At 43.4% G+C, this 20,797-nt stretch overlaps 1 pseudogene; it reads right to left on the reverse strand.

Annotated features, from left to right (window-relative positions):
- Nucleotides 1-20,105: 20,105 nt before the first annotated feature.
- On the reverse strand, nt 20,106-20,510 carry LOC102404136 (annotated as a pseudogene).
- Nucleotides 20,511-20,797: the final 287 nt, after the last annotated feature.

Raw genomic sequence — 20,797 nt, forward strand, 5'->3', positions numbered from 1 at the left:
AAAACAAGGCTTCCCTGTCCATCACCAACTCCCGGAGCTTGCCCAGACTCATGTCCATTGAGTCGGTGATGCCATCCAACCATCTCATCCTCTGTTGTCCCCTTCTCCTCCCGCCATTAATCTTTCCCAGCATCAGGGTCTTTTCCAGTGAATCAATTCTTCTCATCGGGTGGCCTAAGTACTGGAGTTTCAGCTTCAGCATTGGTCCTTTCAATGAATATTCAGGACTGATGTCCTTTAGGATGGACTGGTTGAATCTCCTTGCAGTCCAAGGGACTCTTAAGAGTCTTCTCCAACACCACAGTTCAAAAGCATCAATTCTTCAGCACTCAGCTTTCTTTATAGTCCAACTCTCACATACATACATGACTACTGGAAAAAACCTCAGCTTTGAGTAGATGGACATTTGTTGGCAAAGTAATGTCTCTGCTTTTCAATATGCTATCTAGGTTGGTCATAACTTTTCTTCCAAGGAGCAAGCATCTTTTAATTTCATGGCTGCAGTCACGATCTGCAGTGATTTTGGAGCCCCCAAAACTAAAGTCTGTCACTGTTTCCATTGTTTCCCCATCTATTTACCATGAAGTGATGGGGCTGGATGCCATGATCTTAGTTTCCTGAATGTTGAGTTTTAAGCCAGAGTTTTCACTCTCCTCTTTCACTTTCATCAAGAGGATCTTTAGTTCTTCACTTTTTGCCATAAGGGTGGTGTCATCTGCATACCTGAGGTTATTGATATTTCTCCTGGGAATCTTGATTCCAGCTTGTGCTTCATCCAGCCTGGCATTTCGCATGATGTACTCTGCATATAAGTTAAATAAGCAGGGTGAGAGTATGCAGCCTTAATGTACTCCTTTCTCAATTTGGAACCAGTCTGTTGTTCCATGTCCACTTCTAACTGTTGCTTCCTGACCTGCATACAGATATCTCAGGAGGCAGGTCAGGTGGTCTGGTATTCCCATCTCTTTAAGAATTTCCCACAGTTTGTTGTGATCCACACAGTCAAAGGCTTTGGCAGAGTCAATAAAGCAGTAGATGTTTTTCTGCAACTTTCGCTTTTTTGATGATCCAGCGGATGTTGGCAGTTTGATCTCTGGTTCCTCTGCCTTTTCTAAATCCAGCTTGAACATCTGAAAGTTCATGGTTCATGTATGGTTGAAGCCTTGCTTGGAGAATTTTGAGCATTACTTTGCTAGTGTGTGAGATGAGTGCAATTGAGCAGTAGTTTGAGCATTCTTTGGCTTTGCCTTTCTTCGGGATTGGAATGAAAATGGACCTTTTCCAGTTCCTGTGGCCACTGGTGAGTTTCCAAATTTGCTGGCATATTTAGTGCAGTACTTTCACAGCTCATCTTTTAGGATTTGAAATAGCTCAACTGGAATTCCATCGCCTCCACTAGCTTTGTTCGTAGTGATGCTTTCTAAGGCCCACTTAACTTTGCATTCTAGGATGTCTGGCTCCAGGTGAGTGATCACACCATCGTGATTATCTGGCTCATAAAGATCTTTTTTGTATAGTTCTTCTGTGTATTCTTGCCACCTCTTCTTAATATCTTCTGCTTCTGTTAGGTCCATACCATTTCTGTCCTTTATTGTGCCCATCTTTATATGAAATGTTCCCTTGGTATCTCCAATTTTCTTGAAGAGATCTCTAGTCTTTCCCATTCTATTGTTTTCTTCTATTTCTTTGCATTGATCACTGAGAAAGACTTTCTTTTCTCTCCTTGCTATTTTTTGGAACTCTGCATTCAAATGGGTATATGTTTCCTTTTCTCCTTTGCCTTTAGTTTCTCTTTTATTCACAGCTATTTGTAAGGGCTCCTCAGACAACCATTCTGCCTTTTTGCATTTCTTTTTCTTGGGGATGGTCTTGATCCCTGCTTCCTGTACAATGTCATGAACCTCCATCCATAGTTCTTCAGGAACTCTGTCTCTCAGATCTAATCCCTTGAATCTATTTCTCACTTCCACTGTATTATCATAAGGGATTTGATTTAGGTCATACCTGAATGATCTAGTGGTTTTCCCCACTTTCTTCACCTTAAGTCTGAATTTGGCAATAAGAAATTCATGATCTGAGCCACAGTCAGCTCCAGGTCTTGTTTTTGCTGACTGTATAGATCTTTGGCTGAAAAGAATATAATCAATGTGATTTTGGTATTGACCATCTGGTAATGTCCATGTGTAGAGTCTTCTCTTGTGTTGTTGGAAGAGGGTGTTTGCTATGACCAGTGCATTGTCTTGGCAAAACTCTGTTAGCGTCTGCATATATATACTTTCTCATATTCTTTTTCACTATAGATTATTACAAGATATTTAATATAGTTCCCTATAAATGGACATTTCTGAGACACTGTTTATAAGCTCAAGCTTGGCCAAAGATAATGCTCTGGAGAGACCTTTTTTCCTCCTCTCTTCCGGGCAGAGTTCTCTTCATGATCACAGAAGATCTCTGAGACTGTGTGGGAAAGAAGGACTGGCTAGCTCACTGGCACTGGATCCCCATTATCAAAAAGATTTTCACATTGTAATATTTAAAAGCTCTCAGGAAATATTATGGCTAATATATATTTCACACACACACACATATATATGTAACAACCTAAATTTCCATTGACAGGTGACCAAAATATGATGTATATGTTCAGGAACATATTATTCAGCCTTAAAAAGAATGAAATTCTGCCACAAGCTCCAACATGGGTAAACACTTTGAAGACCTTGAATGTGTTAGTCGCTCAGTAGTGTCTGACTGTTTGCAACACCATGGTTGCAGGCTCCTCCGTCCATGGAATTCTCCAGGCAAGAATACCGGAGTGGGTAGCCATTCCCTTCTCCAGGGGATCTTCCTGACCCAGGGATCAAACTCCAGTCCTGCACTGCAGGCAGATTTTTTTACCATCTGAGCCACCAGGGAAGGCCCTTGCAGACATTATGCTAAGTAAAACAAGACAGGCCCCAAAGCAGAAATAACGTACAATCCCACTTATGTGAGATATGCAGAATAGTCAAATTCATAGAGACAGCAAGTAGAACAGTGGTCACCAGGGGCTGGAGGGAGACTGGAATGGGGGATTATTGTACAAGGTGTCAGCTGGGGTTGATGGAAGGGTTCTGGAAATGGATGGCTGGCAGTGCTGACTGCATAACAATGGGAATGTATCAACACTCAATGCTACTGAGTTGTATGCTTTAAAATGGTTAAAGTGGTAAATTTTATGTCATGTATATTTTTAACCACAAATGCATATATCCACACATGTAAAAAATGTATATATAAATCACTTTTCAAATGTATTTTTTACTTGTCTATTGTTACTCTAGCAGATGTCAGAAACTGTACTTGAATTGCTTTTTTAAATGTCTGCAATAAATCTGTTTACATCAGAGTGCCAGTTAGTTCCAAAATAGTTTCGGGGAAAGGTGAGTGTGAGTATATGAGTGAGTGGGAGTGAGTGTGTCTGTTGGAGTGTAAGGACCTAGGTTATAATTGAGTGAATAAAAAAGAACAGGTTAAACTGAGATGTTTAAAACAGATGGAGAAGTCCCCCCAGGTTCTGTTAATAGCTGCTCTTTTGTCTACATGGATACTATGTAGAAAACTGCAAATATCCTATTTCACAAAATTCCAAGTCTGAGGCACAAACATACCTAACTTTGTAACTTTTAAGTGTAAACCTTCAGGTAAAAGCAGATATATGAGCAGTTGTCGCCCAGATGATCGTGGAAGTAAAATTCATTCATTCCAGAAATATGTATGAGCACATCATGTGTCAGGCAGTGGGGGCAGAAAATGAATTAAGCATAACCCCTCAAGTTCTTTTAAGCAGGACTGGCTACAGAATTTGTGGGGCCTGGTACAAAATGCAAATACAGAGCCTGTTAGGAAATTAGGGAGAATTTCAAGTCAATGACAGCAGAGCATTATTAAGCCAAGCCCAGGGCTCTTCTAGGGCTTCCCAGATGGCGCGAGTGGTAAAGAACCCCCCTGCTAATGCAGGAGATGCAAGTTGCATCCGTGGGTGGAGAAGATCCCCTGGAGGAGGGCATGGCAACCCACTCCAGTATTCTTGCCTGGAGAATCCCATGGACAGAGGAACCTGGCAGGCTACAGTCCATAGGGTTGCAAGGAATCAGGCATGACTGAAGTGACTTAGCGTGCACGCCAACACACGCACACACACAGGGCCCTTCTAAGTGCAGGAGTGGAGGGTGAAGAGGCTAGGGCCACTGCAGGGCTCGGTCTGTGAAGCCAGGTGCCTCCAGAGTCATTCGCTGACACAAGGCTACAGTTAGTGTGCACAACCAGAGGAGCAGGGCCCCAGCAATAGGGCGTCCCAATGCCACGATTATGCTGCGTCTCACTTTGACTTCAGCAAATCTCTTTACCTTTGAACACACACTTGAACACCGGTCTACACACAGATCAATAAATGTTCTTGTGCTAGTATCTTCCAATCAGGTTATAATCTTGTCATTCTCCCCTTTTGCACCCCGCCCCATTCAACAGTCAGTAGCAGGACAGGTGACTAGTGGGCACACGATATACTCCTTAAAAGGCTCAACAACTGACTCTGGAATAAACTCTGGAAAACTAATTTACTACTAGGATTGGGATGATGACAGGAACAATGATTTACAGCCACTATATAAGGCGCTGGATTAGTGCTTAATGGAAATATTCCATTTTAAGTCTCATAAATAAACGAACAAAATAGGTACTTTGGTTTCCATTTCAGAGAAGAGAAACTGAGGTTCAGAGAGACTTGGGAACTTGCTCAAGGTCACACACGTGGTCAGAGATGGGACAGGGATTCAAACCTAACTTCAAAGCTCTTGAAATTCCCACGAAGTTGCTAGCCTCACTACCACACCCCCGCCAATGCCTCTCTAGTTCCTCAAATCTGATGAATAGAAGTTGTCCTCCAAATTAAAAAGCACAAGTGTTCTATCTTGATGGCTATAGGTCTTATAATTTCTGAACCTAGGATAGAAAATGCTCGGGAAGATAGTACGTCAGTGCACATGATAAGCAAGGTATCAACACTAAGCCCAAATCAATTCAATTGCTGCTTATTGAGCAACTATTAAGTTAAGAAGCTGTGTTGGATGCCATGGAAGATGAGCTGAACAGATGGAGAAAGTGCCCTCAAAGAGAAGGTTATGACCAGCACAGAGGTGGACAGAGAACAGGACAGAGAACAGTATGTCCACAGTAACGCAGACACTTTCTGCCTAGAAGGACAGGCTGGACTTTTGGAAGAAGGTGGCGCTTTTGTCCTAGAACAATGGGCAGGATTCTGGGAGGAGGAGGGGCCAGAGGCCCTCCAGGCAGGATGGTGGGGCTGGGTTGTGGGTGGGCACACGGTGCGTGTCTGGAGGACAGGTGGGAGTCTTGCCCCTGAGCAGGGTGGGTGTAGCAGAAGCCATCAGGATGACTTTGTGGCGAGCCTTGGACCAACACTGGGGCACCTGTCCTCCCTTCAGTAAGGTGAGCCTCCGACAAGTGTTAACCAGGAGGCAGACATGATTAACACTGGGCACTAGATGGCTGAAGCTGGCAGCCACGAGAGGGAGGGGCAAAGGGCGGGGGTGGGCGGCAGAGCTGAGGGGGGAACCTGAGGCTAATCCAGGTGAGAAACAGCCAAGGCCTGAACTTGGGTGGGCTGAGGGGCTGTTTCGAAGACTCTAAAACATATTTTCTCATTAAATTTTTTTAAAAAAATCAGTGAAGGGGAGATCACATCTCCCCTTTGTTCTATGAAGTTAAAACACCCCTTTGTTCTATGAAGTTTCTGGAAGCCAGACCAATTCAAGATACTATCACTATTTTGCAGCCTAAGGATATTTGCCTACAAGTCTTGTTGGCTTCTCAGCCTCCCTGGCAGCACCCTGGCCTCTCAGGAAAATAGTCATCCCCCAAGGCGGAACCCACCACCTTAAACCTCTGCCCTTATGTGGCTTCTTCTGGAACATTCCACTCTGCTTGGGCCACCGGACTGTTTCAAATGCACAAGTATTTTAAGTAAGAGATCATTTATGGTGGGCAGAAGATCAGATCAACCTAACCTGCAAGTCAAGCCTGCTTTGGAAATTCTTTCACTCTTTGGGCATCAAAACAAAGTCAACCAGGGCAACACTTGGCCAGGAGCCAGGGCCAGTTTCTTAAGATCCCAAGGTCCTGGGAGGAGGCATGGGAAAGGCCCAGGGCCTCTGGTGGCATTCCTTATAACTAGAGGTGTGTCATTACGGGAGACAGCACAGGGATGCTGCGTGGGGGTCTGGGGACCAGGAGGAGAAAAAGCACAGGAAAAATCTAGCCTATCAGTATCACTCAAAGTTAATTAAAATAATATTTTGCTTCTGAAACTCTAACAGACTGGAAAACACCACGCCAATCAGGAAAGCATGTGGAGCCCAGGACTATAATTCTCACCCTGCCGAATCCGCTAACACATGCTGGAGCTGTGGCGACCGCAGAGCTGCGGCTACAGCAAAGGGAAGCCGAGCAGCCCATCAATTACGTCCAAGAAGGGAAAATGCAGTGCATTCAGGAAAAGCAATCCTTCAAAATGTCAGTGCTGCACGGGGCTTTCAGGAGAGGGGACACGGAAACGCAGCCAATGGGCGCTGGCTGGAGGAGACTGACAGAGGTGATTTGGATCAATGGATGCTGATGTGTCCCAGCTAGTCAGCCAAGAGTTGCAAAGCTGGTCAGCTTCTTGGTGCAGAAAAGGAGACCCGGGGTGGCTGACAGATGGAGACGGTGTGGCTTACTCAGAGGTCCAGATGGGCTTCCTTTCTTTGGGCACCCCTACGGCTTCTAAGCTGCCTCCAGAATTAGGGGATCTTTTCTTGTCTTCAGCAGCTTGTTGGGAGGAAAGCTTATTTGCCTTACTCCTCATGATCCCTATAGAACACAGAATCCATCCCCCTTACCTGGGCTTCCCTGGTAGCTCAGCTGGTAAAGAATCTGCCTTGAATGCAGGAGACCTCAGTTCAATTCCTGGGTTGGGTAGTTACACTGGAGAAGGGACATGTTACCCACTCCAGTATTCTTGGTCTTTCCTGGTGGCTCAGATGGTAGAGAATGTGCCTGCTATGCAGGAGACCTGGGTTCAATTCCTGGGTTGGGAAGATCCCCTGAAAGAGGGCATGGCAACCCACAAGTATTCCTGCCTGAGGAATCCCCATGGACAGAGGAGCCTGGTGGGCTACAGTCCACGGGGTCGCAAAGAGTCATACACGACTGAGCGACTAAGCACAGCACAGCCCCCTTACCTCCCTGGGGAATGCAACAGGAGGGACCATTCCAGCACTTCTCTCTAGCCTTCCTCGGGAAAATGGGGAGAGGGCGTGGTGCCCACCCATTGTGCCCAGCCCTTCAGCCTCCTCACGGGTCCCCACTCTCCTCCACTGTCACAGGCCCTGTGATGCCCCACCGCCGCTCATCCTAGGACCAGTATGTGCTTTCATCTCAGTGGCAAGAGAATTGCTTCTGTGGGACTCACATCCCAGCCAGGTCCTCAAACCCGTCTCCTCGGCAAGAATGCCATCCGTGTGATCTCTGATTCTCGTGTATTACTTCTCCATTGGTTCAGAATCCAGAAGGAAGAAGAAATCGGATTCATGAACACCCTCAAATACCCAATGCTGTCAAGAAACTCAGGAAGTGAAATGCCAAGTATAAGTGTCAATAACACTTCCCTTGTTTCCCTTGCCTTGAGAACAAAATCAGAACTGAGCACTGAGAGCACTACTATTTTTGACACAAGCAACGTCTTGAAGGCTTAAGGGTATGAACGGTGGGAATAGGAACACCCTGGACTAAAGGCAAGTCCAATCTGCTCAGGAGAGAACACTGCCACCTGTGTGTTTCTTTTAAAACAATTTCTTTTTTTTTTTTTTTTAAAGCTAATTAATTTGACTGCATGGGGTCTTAGTTGCAGAATGTGGGATATTCATTGCATCATTTGGGATCTTTCACTTCGGTGCACAGGCTCCAGCGTACACGGGCTCAGCAGTTGCTGTGTAAGGGCTCAGTTGTTCTATGGCATGTGGGATATTAGTTCCCTGACCAAGGATTGAACCTGCATGCCCTGCATTGCAAGGTGGATTCTTAAACACTGGATCATTAAGGAAGCCTCCCCACCCATGTTCTTTAGGGAGGAGACAGCTCTTTGGCCCCCTGCACTCTTCACATGTGCTGTTAAGCAGTAAGTAGTCCAAGCCCATCTTCTCTTGTCTGTCACAAAGGGCCACCCGTGGTAGATACACTCCTGGTCTGAGGAGGCCTTTACCTTTCCCAGTGTGACACAGAGCATCTGTGCCTTCTGTTCTCCTCTGATGTCCTGAGCTGGCCCAAGGGCTTTTCTAGATCACTCACCTGTGCAGAGATGTCTGGCAGGGTCCACACCCTTGGCCCTCAACTGTAATGCAAAAAATCTCAGATGCCAAGAGCTCTCATGGGAAGCCAGGAGGGGACTTCCGAGGACAGTGTCTTTAATCTGGGAGGTAAAAATCACCAACGCCTCCAAGCTTTCTCCTTGTAAGTTTTCTGATCCATTCCTTCCATGATGTGCCAATTTATAGGGGGTTGAGTACGGATTAAAATTAAGAGAAGATTAAAAAACGTTATAGTGAGGTAACCTATATAAGTCATGGCTTAAAAAATACTTTGCTTTTGGGATTGGTCATTGACTTTAAGGGGCTTAAAAAAAAAACAAACTACCAAAAAACAGGGATCTGGTTATGGCATTGTGGTGATTAAATTACCCCCAATGACTGGAGTCCTTGTACTCTGAGGGGTAGCCCTGGAACCAGGTACATAATAGAAAGGAAAGGACACAGGCTTTGGGAATGAACAGTCCTGGATTCAAAGCCACACCCTTACTAACTCGGCAAGTTACTTAACCTTTGTGAATTTCAGTTTTCTTATCTGTAAAACAGGGATAGTACGCGTACCTCAATCAGTTTATGGCTGGAATGAAATAACACAGTCAAGTTCTTAGTACTGTGTCTAATGCACAGTGCGCATTCAATAGCTATTGATTTTTATTATTGTTTGCATAAAAAAGCTATCCCTTCTAACACTCATAATTAACAATTAGAAGTGCTGATTATCTGCCAGGTTGCTAAGCAACAGTGCTCCAGAATTTCTGTGTATCAGATTTTAAGAGGAGCTGGGGAGCTTGTCTTTTACTCACATTTGCATTTTCTTCAAAAAGTATTGAAAAAAATCCACCTATTACCTTTGCCTAGACTCTGTTCGATGCTGTAAAGAGCAATATTGCATAGGAACCTGGAATGTCAGGTCCATGAATCAAGGCAAATTGGAAGTGGTCAAACAAGAGATGGCAAGAGTGAATGTCGACATTCCAGGAATCAGCGAACTGAAATGGACTGGAATGGGTGAATTTAACTCAGATGACCATTATATCTACTACTGCGGGCAAGAATCCCTCAGAAGAAATGGAGTAGCCATCATGGTCAACAAAAGAGTCCGAAATGCAGTACTTGGATGCAATCTCAAAAATGACAATGATCTCTGTTCGTTTCCAAGGCAAACCATTCAATATCACAGTAATCCAAGTCTATACCCCAACCAGTAACGCTGAAGAAGCTGAAGTTGAACGGTTCTATGAAGACCCACAAGACCTTTTAGACCTAACACCCCAAAAAAGATGTCCTTTTCATTATAGGGGACTGGAATGCAAAAGTAGGAAGACAAGAAACACCTGGAGTACCAGGCAAATTTGGCCTTGGAATACGGAATGAAGCAGGGCAAAGACTAATAGAGTTTTGCCAAGAAAATGCACTGGTCATAACAAACACCCTCTTCCAACAACACAAGAGAAGACTCTATACATGGACATCACCAGATGGCCAACACCAAAATCAGATTGATTATATTCTTTGCAGCCAAAGATGGAGAAGCTCTATACAGTCAACCAAAACAAGACCAGGAGCTGACTGTGGCTCACACCATGAACTCCTTATTGCCAAATTCAGACTTAAATTGAAGAAAGTAGGGAAAACCACTAGACCATTCAGGTATAACCTAAATCAAATCCCTTATGATTATACAGTGGAAGTGACAAATAGATTTAAGGGCCTAGATCTGATAGATAGAGTGCCTGATGAACTATGGAATGAGGTTCGTGACATTGTACAGGAGACAGGGATCAAGACCATCCCCATGGAAAAGAAATGCAAAAAAGCAAAATGGCTGTCTGGGGAGGCCTTACAAATAGCTGTGAAAAGAAGAGAAGTGAAAAGCAAAAGAGAAAAGGAAAGATATAAGCATCTGAATGCAGAATTCCAAAGAATAGCAAGAAGAGATAAGAAAGCCTTCTTCAGCGATCAATACAAAGAAATAGAGGAAAACAACAGAATGGGAAAGACTAGAGATCTCTTCAAGAAAATCAGAGATACCAAAGGAACATTTCATGCAAAGATGGGCTCGATAAAGGACAGAAATGGTATGGACCTAACAGAAGCAGAAGATATTAAGAAGAGATGGCAAGAATAAACAGAAGAAGTGTACAAAAAAGATCTTCACAACCCAGATAATCACGATGGTGTGATCACTGACCTAGAGCCAGACATCCTGGAATGTAAAGTCAAGTGGGCCTTAGAAAGCATCACTACGAACAAAGCTAGTGGAGGTGATAGAATTCCAGTTGAGCTATTCCAAATCCTGAAAGATGATGCTGTGAAAGTGCTGCACTCAATATGCCAGCAAATTTGGAAAACTCAGCAGTGGCCACAGGACTGGAAAAGGTCAGTTTGCATTCCAATCCCAAAGAAAGGCAATGCCAAAAAATGCTCAAACTACCGCACAATTGCACTCATCTCACACGCTAGTAAGGTAATGCTCAAAATTCTCCAAGCCAGGCTTCAGCAATACGTGAACCGTGAACTTCCTGATGTTCAAGCTGGTTTTCGAAAAGGCAGAGGAACCAGAGATCAAATTGCCAACATCCACTGGATCATGGAAAAAGCAAGAGAATTCCAGAAAAGCATCTATTTCTGCTTTATTGACTATGCCAAAGCCTTTGACTGTGTGGATCACAATAAACTGTGGAAAATTCTGAAAGAGATGGGAATACCAGACCACCTGATCTGCCTCTTGAGAAATTTGTATGCAGGTCAGGAAGCAACAGTTAGAACTGGACATGGAACAACAGACTGGTTCCAAATAAGAAAAGGAGTACATCAAGGCTGTATATTGTCACCGTGCTTATTTAACTTATATGCAGAGTACATCATGAGAAACACTGGACTGGAAGAAACACAAGCTGGAATCAAGATTGCCGGGAGAAATATCAGTAACCTCAGATATGCAGATGACACCACCCTTTGGTAGAAAGTGAAGAGGAACCAAAAAGCCTCTTGATAAAAGTGAAAGTGGAGAGTGAAAAAGTTGGCTTAAAGCTCAACATTCAGAGAACGAAGATCATGTCATCCGGTCCCATCACTTCTTGGGAAATAGATGGGGAAACAGTGGAAACAGTGTCAGACTTTATTTTGGGGGGCTCCAAAATCACTGCAGATGGTGACTGCAGCCATGAAATTAAAAGACGCTTACTCCTTGGAAGGAAAGTTATGACCAACCTAGATAGCATATTGAAAAGCAGAGACAATACTTTGCCAACAAAGGTTCATCTAGTCAAGGCTATGGTTTTTCCTGTGGTCATGTATGGATGTGAGAGTTGGACTGTGAAGAAGGCTGAGCTCTGAAGAATTGATGCTTTTGAACTGTGGTGTTGGATAAGACTCTTGGGAGTCCCTTGGACTGCAAGGAGATCTAACCAGTCCATTCTGAAGGAGATCAGCCCTGGGATTTCTTTGGAAGGAATGATGCTAAAGCTGAAACTCCAGTACTTTGGCCACCTCATTGGAAGAGTTGACTCATTGGAAAAGACTCTGATGCTGGGAGGGATTGGGGGCAAGAGGAGAAGGGGACAACAGAGGAAGAGATGGCTGGATGGCATCACTGACTTGATGGACGTGAGTCTGAGTGAACTCCGGGAGATGGTGATGGACAGGGAGGCCTGGCGTGCTGCGATTCATGGGGTCGCAAAGAGTCGGACACGACTGAGCGACTGATCTGATCTGAGACTCTGTTCACTTTGGGGTACTTTGTGAGGGAAGATGGCGGAGATTATTAAGGGGCTTAAAATTTTTTACAGATATTATCTCAATCCATGACAACCTCAAAGTAGGATTTCATATTTGTATTTGTTTGGGTTAATACTAGTTTTAACAAATTCCCAAACCTCTGTGGTCTAACATGATAAAAAGCTGGTTTCTCACTTTTTTCAATCTATTGTGAGTAATCCTGGGTGTGCAGCCTTCTGTGTGATACAGGAATCTAGGCTCCTCCCATCTACACTTCTGCCCTCCTCTAAGTCTTCAGAATTCTGTCCTTTCAGCTGGTTGGGAAAGAATTGGTAGGGGAATCACCCACTTCTTAACCACTCTGATCAGGGACAGTCACTTCCTCTGTCACATGTGAGACTCAGTCACATGTGGCCATAAAGGGGACTGGGAAATGTAGACACTGACTCGGCAGCCACATGCCCACAGTGTGGATGGGTGACCAGCTGGCCACCGCTTCCCCTAGAACTGTCTCTAAAGCTGGAGAAAACAAAGTGTAGGGAGCTTAGCAAGCCTAAGGGCAGAACTTCCAGGGGCCTGACTGTAGACTTTGCCTTTTAATGATTATTCCAAACTGCCTCTGAGAGTGGGTCTTCACTCCTCCAGAGATAATCAGATTGCCTTCAGTTAGGTTTATTAAGCCCTCTTCCATGTAAGTATCAGCATAAAAGGATTGATCATCGTCACAATTCTGCCTCCCTTGATCAGAAGACGGTCCCTTCCCTCTGAAGAGAAAGGGACTTGCAAAACTGTGCTCTATCAAAATTACTTGTGATTTCTTAAGCTCCATGGTTTCCATTTTAATGTCAACATCACTGCCCAGGACATGGGAGTCTAGAATTGACCCATTTAACAGCAAATGGGCTAATGGAAGGATTATTTCATAGAGCATCACTATAACCAACCATAATAATGATAAATGGCTTTGTCATCTCAAAAGACTTTCCTCTCTGTATGTCCTTTAGCCATCATAACTCTGTGCAAGGAAGTTCTATTCTTTTAACAAGAAGACTTGAATAAATAGAGGTTAAGTGAGTTACTTAAGTTCATGGAGCTAAAGGCATAACTAGTGTAACAAAGACCAGAAAGAGGGGATCTGACTTTCAGGCATGGGCTCATTTTATGACCTTCATCTTTTTCCTGATCCTATATGGATCATGTTATGATGCTGTATCAATGAGGAGCTGGGCTTCCATGGTGGCTCGCTGGTAAAGAATCTGCCTGCAATACAGGAGATACAAGAGATGCAGGTTCAATCCCTGAGTCAGGAAGATCCCCTGGAAGAGGGCATGGTAACCCATTCTAGTATTCTTGCCTGGAGAATCCCATGGACAGAGGAGCCTGGCGGGCTACAGTCCATAGGATCACAAAGAGTCAGACATGGCTGAAGTGATTGAGTACACGTACATAGCACAAGACAGCCCTAAGAATAAAGGCCCCCAGGCTTCCTTCTTTCATGAAGAAGAAGTCTGGAAGGGAAGCAGCCTGGGACTGTACATAGCTTCCCAAAGTCATCAGAGACTTGGAACCCTTTGACTTTCTGGCCTACCATCTGTGCACCTGAGGGTCCTCTGACCCTCATTTTCTTGGCCAAAGATAAGAAAATGATGGTTGGGGTTGCTGGAACCCCAACCATCATAGGTGAGTTCCAGGCAGTAAGGTGGAGGAAGGGAAGAAGAGAGGCTTGCATGTTCTCTTTAAGGAGACTTCTGGGAAGTCTCGCATGGCACTTCAGTTCACGTCTCATTCGCCAGACACACAATCACACCTAGAGGGGAATGAAGCTGAAACTCCAGAGTTGTTCATTGCCAGGGTACCTTTCAAATGTTTACACCTAATTTTGTATTGTTTTCAATCATCTTCAGGAACAAGTCACTGAGCCGTCACTGTGCAAGTCGCTCTCCTGGGCATAGAAACGAGACCAAGGCAGGAGTGGGATGTAGGTCAGAATCACTAGAGGCTGTTGGCACAGTCTGAGGTTCTGATGAGCCCCTGTAGGTGGGTTGTCATGTTTCAGCGTCCCTCCATGCGGATTTATGGGGAGTGATGAAGTGGTATTGTCAGGAGGATGCTGTGTGTGTGTATGTGTGTAGAGGCCAAAAGAAAGGTCAAGGATCACTGATCTAGGAGGGTGTTTTATCTGTAGCTGGCATATTTCAGGAAACCTGCAGAGATGCAGAGTCTATTTGTTTAGTTGTGCCCCCACTTACTTCTGAAAAGGAAAAAAGAGTACCTTCTTTACCACGATTAAAATGAGGGTAAAGATGGTAAATGGAAGATCAGAGGGAGAGGCGAGCTTGGAGCTTCTTGGCTTTCTTGGTTAAAACAGAAATTTGCAAGAATTCATTACTATGGTTATCAGAAAGAGGGGTAGGCCATTCTCTGTGGGAGACAGAGCGCTTTCCTTAGCACTGAACTCTATGAGATTTATTGTGACAGATTTGTTTTCCAGGCATTAAATATAAATTATACAATGCGTAAGAATTATTTTGCAGAAAGTGCGGAGGTAGTCTTCAAGTAATTTCTTATGTCAAGCCTGGGAAAGTCTGGAGTTAAATTTTTAAATACCATGCATGTTTTGTTGGACCTAAGATGCCACTGATAATAGATATACTATTTTGCATATCACTAAGAAAGGGAAAACACTACAAATAAATTATGACTCCTCAGAGGCAGCAAGGTACATTCTAATTTAGAAGATGTTAAAATGCGAAAAACCTAACCTTACGATTGGCGGTATGTGGTGCTCATTTAATGAATACATGTCTGCAGGGAGAGACAGTAGCACAATACTGACTTTGCCAAAAAGTTCGTTTGAGGTTTTTTTTAATAAGATGTGATTATGGAAAAGCCCGAATGAACTTTTTGGCCAAGCCAATGTCAATAAAATGTAAGCTTTCTTATGACATGAGTTAACACAGAAGTAGAAGTTGGAGAATATTCTCTTGAGATGTTCAGCTGGGAACATCTGGACTGGAAAGAGATGTTGACCATCACGGAAGAAAAAAAACAAAACCTATGAATCCCATACCCAGTTCTGCGACTGAATGTCTGAAGCAGCCTTCTGGAGGTCTGAGTTGCTGTGACTTCACCAGCTATGATTCCCGAGTCCAGAGGAGTACAGGGAAGGCAGAGATTAGACACAGAATAGCCATAGAACCAGCTGTGGGGCTCTAAAGCACCAATCTGGGGAATGTTGACTTTCGCCCTTAATTTGTATGGGACCTTGGCTTGCTTAAAGTATGTCTCTGAAACAATGCCTACTGTATCTTACAGGGTATTGAGATCATTAAATAAATTAGTCACCTAAAAATAAAAAAAAACTTGCCAGAGGAGGAAGTAGAAGGGAAAATCAAACTGCTTAGATACAAAATAATATTTAATATTCACCATCAGTGAGTGCTTTCTCTGCACCAGACCTGCCTTAAAGGGGACTGTGGGGACTCTTGGTGGTCAACAAACAGTTGCCTTCTTCTTCCTGGTGGGCAGAGCCTGCTTCCTGGAGAAAATGGCTGAACTTCTCAGATATTTGTTTTCCTTTCTGCAGGGTCAGGGTTCTCCAAGTGTGAAAATACTTGGGGGTCCATAAAACCCTTTCTGAAATTGTAACATCAAAACTATTTTCAAAATTATATATGCCAATGAGGTGGATGAACCTAGACCCTATTATACAGAGTGAAGTCAGAAAGGGAAAAACAAGTACCATGTATTAACACATATATATGGAATCTAGAAAGATGGTACTGATGAACCTATTTGCAGGGCATCAGTGGAGGTGCAGCCATAAACAGACTTATGGACAAGGGTGGGGGAGGAGGAAGGAGAGGGTGAGGTGAATGGAGAGAGTAGCACTGAAGTGTATCCCTACCATATGCAAAACAGATAGCCAATGGGGATTTGCTGTATGACTCAGGGAAGTCAAGATGGGGCTCTGTAACAACCCAGAGGGGTGGGGAAAGGGTGGGAGGTGGGAGGGAATTTCAAGAGGGAGAGGACATAGATGGGCAATTCATGTTGATGTATGGTGGAAATCAAACCAATATTTAAAGCAATTGTCCTTCATTAAAAGTAAGTTAAAAAATAAAATTATATATGCAATTATATCTATCATTGGAGAAGGCAATGGCACCCCACTCCAGTACTCTTGCCTGGAAAATCCCATGGGCAGGGGAGCCTAGTAGGCTGCAGTCCATGGGGTCACTAAGAGTCGGACACGACTGAGCGACTTCACTTTGACTTTTCACTTTCATGCGTTGGAGAAGGAAATGGCAACCCACTCCAGTGTTCTTGCCTGGAGAATCCCAGGGACGGGGGAGCCTGGTGGGCTGCCGTCTATGGGGTCGCACAGAGTCGGACACGACTGAAGCGACTTAGCAGCATATCTATCATTTATCTCCAATGATAGATGTGTGTCTATACAAGTCCAACAAAATATTATATATTTATTTCAAAATGTTATCTGCCCTTCTCTCCATGTTGTTTTTTTGCACTCATGTTGTAATAGTAATGGTGGGGGAAATTGCTGGTGGCTTAGCATGAATCATGGCACCAAGATGTAGTCACGGTATTCTGCACCACCACAGAGTTAAAAAAAAAGGATTTTACTTAAGAATGCCCTTGAAGCGGTCAAAGTTATTCATTTTACTACATCATCTCCTTTGACTTGAGAAGTCCACATGAAGCATTTCTGCTGCTGGTGCTAAGTTGCTTCAGTCGTGTCCAACTCTGTGTGACCCCATAGACGGCAGCCCACCAGGCTCCCCCATCCCTGGGATTCTCCAGGCAAGAACACTGGAGCGGGTTGCCATTTCCTTCTCCAATGCAGGAAAGTGAAAAGTCAAAGTGAAGTCTCTCAGTCATGTCTGACTCTTCACGAACCCATGGACTGCAGCCTACCAGGCTCCTCCATCCATCGGATTTTCCAGGCAAGAGTACTGGAGTGGGGTGCCATTGCTTTCTCTGGAAGCATTTCTACTGCAGAGCAAATAATGGTTGTCCTGAGAAATCTGTGTGACTAGGCTGAAAACTGAAATAGCTCTTTGCTTGTCTTTCATGGAACCACTTAAACCATCAACGGATGGACAAACTATGATAATTCAGGCTTGGGAGTTTGTTAGAAATATTTTTTTAAAATGTAGTGAGTTAGGCATATCAGGGGAAAAAACAAATAACATTTGCTGCCAAAGGTAAAATTCAAACTTTCCAAAGAAATTAGATTGGTGGTGATATTAATGAATGTGATATTTTTATATTATACAATGAAATGTGTCAACATTTGGAAGATCTGCGTAACTCAGTGACTAATATTTTCCAAATGACCAATCCACATATTACAAAATTCAAAGTACAGGGTTTTAATGTAATCAAGAATGGAAAATTCCATGGTATGTTTTCAGATTTCACATTGCAGCTAACCATTCAGAAACTACTACTTGTCAAGCTGTGGTGTAATATCAAGAATATATATAATTATCTGAAAAAGATGTTAATATACTTCTTTCTTTCTCTGTTTTAATTTCTCATATGATAAATATTGAAAGATATAAAACAAAAGCTCTCTAGGGTCTTTAATAATTTTTAATAGTACAAAGGAGTCCTGAGGCCAAAAACACTTGAGGACCTTGAGCTAGGATATTGTTAAATGACCCAGTCTTGAGCAATAAGTCCTGAGGAAAGTCTGAAAGGGGGTGGGGTGGGAACAGTCTTCTAAGAAAGGTTTTTCTTCTTCAGAAAAAAATAACCCATGCATGGAAGTGACTGTACAAAAATACGATTCTCATAGCTGGGCCAGTGTCTTGCAGTCACATGGACAGAAGCTGCAGCATTAAAGCCAAAGAGCTGGAACTCAGTCCCACCTAACACAAAAGCCACTCGACCGCTTCTTCCCACTGTTGCTCACAGTAAGTGGCAGGGAGAGGCCTAAAGAGTCTCAAAGTAACGAGGGCTTGTATATACAGTCCCACCCCCGCCTGAGAGCAGAGCACTTAGGTGACCTTTTCTAAGGCAAAGTGGTGTACAGTATCCTATATTAGTATCTATTTTGGCCGACTGAAAGAAATCTCAAGAGGATTTTTGCTTTTATGAAAAAGGTCATTACCTGTACTAATGTAGGTAAAAGTAGGGAATACATGTATTGTCTCTTTAAGGCCAGCATGGTGATGGCTTATAGAAATGGCCTACAGAGCACAGAAAGCCTATAGGGCTTCCCAGGTGGTGCTAGTGGTAAAGAACCTGTTTGCCAATGCAGGAGATGTGGGTTTGACCCCTGGGTTGGGAAGATCCCCTGGAGGAGGGCATGACAACCTACTCTAGTATTCTTGCCTGAGAATCCCATAATCAGAGGAGCCTGGTGGGCTACAGTCCATAGCGTAGCAAAGAGTCAGACACGGCTGATGCAACTTAGCACATACAGAGCACAAAGGAGCCGTGAGATAATCAGCCCCAGTGGCTTGGGTTACAATTTAGGAAAATTTGGTGAGGGTTTGTGGTAGCTTGAATGGTGTTGCCCTGTTCCCCAATCAGCCCATGTCCATCTGGAACCTCAGCATGTGACCTTATTTGGAAATAAGGTCTTTGCCGATGTGATTAATTAATTTAAAATGAGATCACACTGAGTTGAGATGAGCCCTAAATCCAATGACTGAAGTTTTCATGAAAGAGAGGAGACAGAGACGGGGAAGAAGGCCATGGCAACTGAGGCAGGGACTGGAGGGATGCGGGTATGATCCCAGAAAGGCAAAGGTTTCTGGGATCCACCAGAAGCTAGGAAGAGGCAAGGAAAGAGCATCCCCCTGAGAGACTTCAAGGGGACCACAGCCCCGCTGACATCATCATTTCATAATTCCAGCCCCTAGAACTGTGGGAGAAGAGGCTTCCGCTGTTGAGCTACCTGGTTTGTGGCCCTGGATTATGGTAGCCCTAGGAAATGAATATAGGCTTCAAAATAGGGTCTTGGCAGTATTTAAGGTCAGAAAACTCAGCTGTCTGAGAATCTAAAGCCTAGAACAAGAGACAAACCACTTCTTATTCTCGAGTCCAAGTTGAATGTGTTTTTCATACAGGAAAGCAAGCCGCTACTTTCTTTTTTTTTTTTTTTTTTGTGTTCATGTACTTTAATAACACTACATTTACCATGTTATCACCATGGAATGTAAATTCAGGTTAGACGAGAATTTCACAAGTACAACAAAGCATTCTGTGATATACCAAAGTTTGTATAATGTCTGACCAAACCAGCTTGCTCATCAATGACTTCCATTATAGGGATTTTATTTAGTTGATGATACTTTTGGAGAAAATAAACATACTGCACACATTTAAAAAGTGTTTTTCATTTACCTTTGCATTAGCACTTAAATACATGTTTCAAAATAATTTAAAATTATTCTAATATAACAGCAGCAAAATACAATTCTGCAATTACAAAAGAGCTAAAAGGGATCCACAAGTTAAGTTACTCTCATGTTTATAACTATGATTCTAAAATAAATACTACTTCAAAGTGGCTCTGTTACCAGCTTTTTAGTTTTGGTTTAAAAACACACACAGACTTCCAGGGAGGTTTGTAATGTTGTATTCCATGGACTGTTCTGAAACGGTTCCTCAAGAGCCAACCAGCCCTTAAAACAGTAGTCAGTCCACAAGGCCGTCAGAAAGTTAAATTAATTGGGGTAAATAGGATTCCTACATTACACCAAAAGCATATGATATTCTGCAGCAACTGGGAGCATTTTCAGGATTGGCATGTTGTCTTCTTTAGAACTAATTTCAACAGAAGAGTTTAAGGTGGACAGGTACCACTATCAAGTGTATTTAAAAGTGACATGTTTCTTTTGTGCTGGTCTGACTCCCCTGAATGACCTAGCTAGTGAACTAGTCACCAGTAACTTGGTCACCAGGCAAATCAAGCCTGCAAGAAAGGAAGCCAATTTTCAAATGACCATGTTCTTGTCTGACCCAAACAATTTATTTTCAGCATAAACATATAACCTCAATATGAGATGTCTAACTAAAGCAAGCACCACCAAGACGACCAAGACAGCATCTCCTCTTCTAAGGTTTAGGTTTCCCCCAGAATTCTTGATACAGGGAATAGCCCATACCAAGAGTCATTGCTCCCACAACAAAGCCTTGGGCTGCCACACGCATGTGGATCAGGTGAACAGACATTTTAGTATGTCCCCTGCTCTTCAATCTATATAATCCATATGCAACAATTGCTGCAAAACCTGCCATTCCAATGGGGACAAATGGTGCCTCTCTAGCTTTTCAGATAAGTTTAGATCCCTGATCTTCATCATATGAAGAAAGAGAAATATCTGTGTCGCTTGACATAGTGATTGAAGAATCTTCAGACTTCAAGACGTTTCAGGTTCCTACCGGATTCTCAAGCCGCTACTTTCTGTGCCTACCCTGGAAAGAATGAGAAGGGGCTGCCTGGAAAGCTTTCCACTGGGAGTTTAGTAGTTTTAGTTCTGCCTTTTGGTTCTAGTTCTGTTGGGCTTTAAACAAGCATCTTCACCATCTAGTACTTTTGTTTTCTCATCTGTTATATAAAGGGATTGGACCAGATGAGCTAGAAGATGTCATCTCTCTAAACTTGTATTATTCTCGCTGGTTTATTTATGGCAAGCAAA

This window comes from Bubalus bubalis, chromosome 4 (assembly GCF_019923935.1).
Source record: "Bubalus bubalis isolate 160015118507 breed Murrah chromosome 4, NDDB_SH_1, whole genome shotgun sequence".
Taxonomy (NCBI): domain Eukaryota; kingdom Metazoa; phylum Chordata; class Mammalia; order Artiodactyla; family Bovidae; genus Bubalus; species Bubalus bubalis.